The following is a 7,564-nucleotide window of genomic DNA, read 5'->3' on the forward strand; positions in this document are numbered from 1 at the left end:
AGGATAATTTTATGTAGAGATCGTGAAAACAGAAAAGAGACCAAGAGTGGGTTTTAAGGGTCTTTAAAGTAGGAGTTGAGGCAAAAACAAAGATCTTGATAGGATAATATGACTTGAGAACATAATATGAGCTTCAGAAAGAAGGGAAGCTGCCAGAGGACCTTCAGATGGGATAAACAGGGAGAATGGTGAATTGTATAAAAGAAAGTGTGTATGAAATTATTGTAACTAACACCATCACTTTGTATGACATTTTAAAATTTGTAAATAGTAATAATGTCATAAAATTATTTATGAAAAAGATGTTGTCTGTATTGAACATAGCTTCTGCTTTTGGCACACACCTCTTTAAAATGTAGATAAAAATTAGTAAATTTGTTTTCAAACACATAGAGTGAATCTAATTTCAATTACTTCTTGTACAACCACGCATATGCCTTATTTGGGGGTCGGGGCAGCCTATTTTGCCATCTGTGGTAGTTTGAATGTAATTGGCCCCCATTGTCTCATAAGGAATTGTACTATTAGGAGGTAGGGCTTGTTGAAATGAGTAAAACCTTGTTGGCAGAAGTGTGTCACTGTGGGGTGGGCTTGTGGTTTCCTATGCTCAGGATGCCGCCTAGTGTGTCAGTTGACTTCCTATTACCTGCAAGCCAAGATGTAGCTAGCACCACATCTGCCTGCATGCCAACATGCACCCCATCATTATGATAATGGACTGACACCCCAATTAAATGTTTTCTTTATAAGAGTTGCCATGGTCATGGTGTCTTTTCGCAGCCATAAAACCCTAACTAAGATGACATCACCCACACTCATCAAGTATTTGAACACTGGATTAGCACAAATTAAGATATCTGACAGGAACGTAATGAAAATGGATCATGTCTTTCAATATTGCTCCTTTCTTTTAACATGAATGATTCTTGTACCACCAGTTTTTTAACTCTGGAAACTGAGTTGTTAAATATAATACAATGAAGGAATTCTTTTAAAACCCACTTTTGAAATGAAATGATATAATCAATACATGGAATAGTTTAGTAACCTTAAAATATTCCCTTTATACTTTAATCTTGGTTGCCATGAGGGTGAGATAAAAACAGATGGCCATCTCAAAATTACAGATTGTTTTGTGATCACAGTGTCACTATATGTGAAAGATGCAGCAGATGTATAAAAGTAGTTTCAAAAGAAGCACACAGCTTATGTGTCTTGTTGCATAACAAAGGAATATTATAAGTAAAACATAAATATTTGCAACATACACACTGGTTACATCTTGAATACGTTTACCCCTCGGGATTTTTTTTCTATTAATAATCATTTGTTTAAAATTTTCCAAATTTAAATCTGACATTTTTCTGGGTATCAGATTTCTCTCCTTAATCACAGCACTTTAGAAAGTAAGGCTGGAAGGAAGATCCTAAATAGTTGGCAAAATCCCAGGCCAATATAATAATGCCTTGTTACAAAAACTGGTGGAGGAGAGAGAAGGATATACTTAAAATTTTGTCTTAAAAATAGTGTATTCAGATAACCCTAAACCTTTACATTCCACGTAAGGACCCATGTACTACTCACCTGAATCCTGTACTTGGATGTAGCTTGAGTGTTATACAGGGACTCATTTGTTAAAGCTCAGTCTTTACTCTGAGTTATTAATGATGTTAAACAGCTGGTGGATATAAAACAAGAGGGACAGAAAGCAGAGGTAAAAGGACATATGTGCAAGCTCACTGTCCCTTGTCGTGTGGCAGTCTTATCTTTCACCATGAGCCCTGCTATGGACATCATCACTAGATGAGTTCATTAATCCTATCCTTGAAAATGGGCTATGTCCAGTCCTCTATTTTTTTTTTAAATAAAGATGACATAAGACTATTTTATTTATTATGTTACGATCATTTCAACGTTTTGTAAAAATCATCAAAATGAAAATTAAAGCTGACAAGTAAAGCTAATATGTGGACGAAACGTGGCTTTTTTGTGGAAACAATCTGGAGGTGTGTAGATCAAAGGACTCTTTCCTCATGAATGATATTCAATCATCAAAAAGTGACCTGAGCAAGATAATTGGAGTTGTTTTACCCCTTGCCATGTGAGAGTACAAGCAAGGTATAGTCTGTAAAGATTGGCTCTTATCAACTTCTAAATATGTGGAACCTACTAGTGGGCTTCCAGGACCCAGTACTTCAAGGAATGCATTTCCAATACTTAAACTTTGTTCACACTAAACTATAACAGTTTATTTTGGGTGGATTAGAAATCTAAAAGAGAATGAATCTAATTATCTGAGACATTGTTCTCCAAATGACAAGTAAGCTACATTCATCTTTGCTAAATTAAAGGTTTTGTTACCCATTGTATTTTTCTACCACAGTGTTGAGCTACACAGAGTATTGTCTATTTCTTGTTCCATTTCTGTTGAAGTATCTGATAAATAGAATGTGTTATTGGATGCACAGGTAGATAAAATTGAGTTCTTGAATAAATCTTTTGTCACAACTTTCACCAGAACCTTCCATGTTTTCACGTTCCACATATCTGAGGTAGAAGCTCTGGAAGCTTTCTTATGCTTGCTCTTCCATCCTATCAAGATTTCCACAATTTGATTTAACATACATATGTATATGTGTTAACACTTAACATATATATGTATACATGTGTATTATTAATTCCATTTATTTTGTTGCCTTATTCATTTGAAAATAGATCATTTTTTAGTCAATATGCCAATTTTTAGTTTTTTGCTGATTGGACTATTTACAAATAATAAGACTTTAAAGGGATTTAAGACCACTATATCACTTTATACCATTTATCAGTACTTTTTTCTTAGCTCGTTTAAGTAAAATAATCTGTTACCTCATATTATCATTTTTACAAACCAGTGATTTTAAAAATATATTTAACAAATTTTATGAAAAATTTCAATCTAATATATGACTAACATATTAGAAAACAATTATTTTACTTATTTCCCTTTTTTATAATTATTTCAATTATTGATTTGCTTTTACAGCTTGTATAGATTAGAGCATACAGTTCTTCATTGGTAATTTTGTTAACATTGAATGAAAATGTAAAATACACTAGTCATTTATATGTGACGTTTTTCTCCATGAGTCAGCACAAATCACATGTGTACCTGCTGAATTCTGCATACTCATTCATGAATTTTGGTTGCTGTTATAAACGTCTAGTTTGATATTTTCCTGGGGTCCTCACAGTAAGGATAACCTCAACATGCAAGGATAAGACTCCTGTATTTTTGTGAGAGTGTTTTTTCAGAGATGGATGCTGTTTTCATTCTCTTCATTGCCTTCTTATGATTTTTCTCCTTGAAGGTCTTTGCATTCACTTGTGTGCTGTGGTACTTAGTTGGGTGTTTTCTTAGTTATTGTTTCCTTGCTGTGATGAGACATCACAAATAAGGCAACTTAAAAAGGAAACACTTAATTACGGGATTGCTCTGAGTTTCAGAAGGCTAGTCCATGGTCATCTAGAGAGGAATGCGGTAGCAGGCAGACATGGCACTGGAGCAGTAACTATTAGCTCACATCTAATCCCTAAGTTACAAGCAGAGAGAGCAATACTGTTCCCAACATGTGATTTTGAAACCTAAAAGTCCACCCCCACACAAATCCAGCAAGGCCACATCTCCTTATTCTTCTATAGTTCTATTTACTGGGGTACAAACGTTCGAACATATGATCCTATGGGGGCCATTCTCCTTTCAACTACCACAATTTTCAGTTGTAATCTTGTCAGATTTCTATAATTTTTCATCTCTTTTTAATATTTACCTTCCAATTACCTTTGGCAATCATCATGTTAATGTTTTTCCTAAATATATTTCTACCTCATTATCCTTCTTCTACTTCAGTTACACATATAGTAGGTAGTTTACGGTTGTTTCACAGTTATCCTCTGATGATAAGATTTTATAGCAGAGGGTTTACTCTTAATTTCTAATTTTTCATCAAGCTATAATTATATCATTTCCCTGTCCCTTATTCTCCTTTGAATACCTCCTGAGCCCTTGCTCCACTCCAGGTAAAGTATCCTGTTTGTGTGTTTCTTGATTTTTTCAATTGGAAAATGCAATTCAATTGTCACATTCTCTTCTGAATATTTGCTATTATATGATGTAATCAACTGTCTCATCTATTGTTTTTCCCATTATTATGTTTTAGTTTTAATATCTAGAATTTCCATTTGCTTCTTTTTTAAAAAAATAGTTTTTCTTTCTGTCTCCAATTAATTTTGACATTCCTTCACATAACTAAATGCTGTCATGATTTCTAATTTTACATCTTATCTCATCTCTATTCATTCAGTGTATGTTTCTATTAATTAACTTTCACCTTAGTTTAGGTCACATAATTCTACTTCTTAGAATGACTAATATTTTAGTACATGAGGGATATCATGATGCTAAATAATGTAAATATTATGTTATTTATGGTGTCTATTTGCATAACCTTAAAAGACTGGCAGATTAGGCCAGCAGGCAGTTCAGTTAGTCCTTTGATTCTTTTATCCTCCATTTCATTCATTATTAAGCCTTTTAGTGGAGGTACATTCCTTTGAAATAAGAACAGAATGCATCATGTAGCTGGCAGGGACTGGCTTCCCTTCATAGTCAGCGCTCAGTAACTCCCAGATTTGTTCAAGCTTTGGGAATGGTTAAATTTATAATGCTCGGCCATATTTTTAAACACTATTATTGGACATTTTTTCTTAAATATGAATGTCTTACTTCTTGACAAGGAGTCAAAGTTGAGCTGAAGGTATTCAGTCCTCGGTAACTCCATTTCCTTATAAAACATGTATCTCTACTATCAGTAACTTCCTTGACCCCCACAATCTCAAGGTCTATGTTCTCAAATCAGCCAGCTGTCAAGATAACCTTTGCTTTTATGCCCTCTATTCAACTCAGGGCATTATGTCCATGAAGAATTCTCGGCTTATACTGTAGCTTACCTTTGTATTTTCTTCCAGGAATCATAGTTCTTCAATGTTGTTTGCTCGGTGTTTCAAATTCTGCCTTCTTTTCCTTCATTTTCACAACTGCTGGCAGTGCAGTGTGAATGATAATTTACTTCTGTTGCTATCCCGTTTCAATGGTAGAAATTATCTATGCTTTCTTTTGTTTGTTTTTTTTGTTTTGTTTTGTTTTGTTTTGTTTTTCGAGACAGGGATTCTCTGTGTAGCTTTGTGCCTTTCCTGGAACTCACTCTGTAGCCCAGGCTTGCCTCGAACTCACAGATATCTGCCTGCCTCTGCCTCCCGAGTGCTGGGATTAAAGGTGTGCACCACCACCACCCTGCTCATCTATGCTAATTTTAATGCACATCATCAAGTAGCTCACTAGAAGATAACTCATCAATATACACAAGGTTGGGCATTATTAGCTATGAAACAAATTTTAACAACCACCCCACTAATAAATACATACATTAGAGATGATGAAAAAATTGCTTTGCTACACTTCTCAGGTTTCTGAAGAAGCATACCACAGTTCAATAGGAAGATAACAAAATTTTGTGAAACCTAACAGATAACAGAATTTTATTCTTTTTTTCATACTCAAATGAAAAATTAATAAGAGAATTTTTTCACTCACCATTTGTTTCATGAAAATTTCCAATACATTTCAATTTCTTCTGTACCATATTATCCACAACTTCAGAATTTATATATTTGTCACCAAGTAAACTCTTTATGTGACATTTTTCAGCATAAATGCTTGTTTCTGCATTAAGTTTCACTTTATAATGCAATACCAGTGCTTCCACCATTTGCTTTTGCAATTATTTTATCTGAAGTCTAACAAGAGGAATGAAGAGAAAATGTCTTAAATAATACACAACATTTTAAGAAACAGGATTCAGCATTAGCTCCTTGTTATACACAATTTAAATAATGAAGATGCATAAATTTATTAGGTGGAATATTGTCATGTTCATGCATGATGAGTAGAAAACTTTAAATCTTTTTCAGAGTGCTGTTTGTCCTGTTGTCAAGATGTTTCTTTTTCTTTTTTTTCCTCCATGGGGGAACTCACCTATATTACACTTGATAACATGATTTATTAGCATTTTATTGTCATATTTTAGTAAAGAATTCAAAACCCATTATTGTAAAAATGCAATATCAAGGACATAGTAAAGCTTTCTGAGAAGTAACTTGGATTGGGCATGTCATTTAAAGCTCTCAAATACTGAAGTCTGATTTTTATAAAGATCATCCAAGAATAAAAACGGTAAGTCTGAATTCTAATTTAAAGCAAGATGAGATGATAGGAGTGTGCAGAAGGTAAAAATACTTGGTACCAAGCCTGACTATCACAGTTAGATCCGTGATACAAACACAGTGGAAGGAAAGATCTAATTCCTCCAACTTGTCCTCTGACTGCTACAAATGCACACACATGCTTTGACATACATAAAAATATCCCACAAACACAGGTACACACCTACAAATAAATAAGTTAGTGAAATAAAAAATTAGAGACTAGTGTATGCATTTGAGTATGTTTGTGCCTGTGCCTGTGTGTGCTTATGCATGTGTTTGCATGTCTGTGTTGTTATTTAAAGGAGACTAAGCCTGATTTGGAGAAATACACATATTATTTATTTGTGAAATTTAAATTTATGAAATAATATTTTAATAAAAATACTTCATATTAATACCCAAAAATCTGATGGATATTAACTTGGTATTGGCCAAATAATGGCCATTTTAAATAATTTAGCTTATTTTCTAAAATAAACCTTTGATTCAAGGTGTAGAGATTAACTTTAAAGAGCTCGAACACACAAATAAGTAAATGAATGATGCAAGAAATTCAGAAAAGAATATTTTTCTATTATTAGAAAACTAGGTAGTTCAGTAGAAATAACTTAATTACATTAGAAAATATTGACTGAAAATCTAAACAAAAATACTGGGCTGTGGTGGCGCATGCCTTTAATCCCAACCCTTGGGAGGCAGAGGCAGGCTTATCTCTGTGAGTTCGAGACCAGCCTGATCTACAAAGCGAGTTCCAGGAAAGGCAAAAAGCTACACAGAGAAACCCTGTCTTGAAAAAAAAAAAAAAAAAAAAACCCAAAAATGACTTTATAAATAACTTATTAAAATGAGAAATGTGGAGGAGCCATGCTAATCTTCTCTGTATCATTCCAATTTTAGTATATTTGCTGCAGAAGCGAGCACAGGAATGTGACTCAGACAATATAAAATTAATTAACATTTTATGTAATAATAAACATGCAAAAACATAAGATTACATTATACATTATCCAGGCTGATATATTTATTGAATTTAATTCACAAAATTATCAGCAAAACTATAGGAAATTGAGTATTGCCTCAACACCTAAATCTTCTCATTCCCTTTTAGAAGCAATTACATTTCTAGAAGGTCTGGAACATGAAAATCAGTTGTTTCTTCATCTTTTTATATACAAATGGGTGAGAAGCATGTACTTGGTTGTCCTGAAGTTAGGCTAAGTTTGGAATCTTAGACATAATTCAGTGTGTACAAGAAAGCATT

At 33.6% G+C, this 7,564-nt stretch overlaps 1 pseudogene; it reads right to left on the reverse strand.

Annotated features, from left to right (window-relative positions):
* Positions 1-7,121: 7,121 nt before the first annotated feature.
* LOC128118074 (uncharacterized) lies at positions 7,122-7,220 on the reverse strand (annotated as a pseudogene).
* Between the last annotated feature and the right edge of the window lie 344 nt (positions 7,221-7,564).

The sequence above is a fragment of the Peromyscus californicus genome, unplaced genomic scaffold (genome assembly GCF_007827085.1).
Source record: "Peromyscus californicus insignis strain IS unplaced genomic scaffold, ASM782708v3 Scaffold_21__1_contigs__length_65335640, whole genome shotgun sequence".
Lineage (NCBI taxonomy): Eukaryota > Metazoa > Chordata > Mammalia > Rodentia > Cricetidae > Peromyscus > Peromyscus californicus.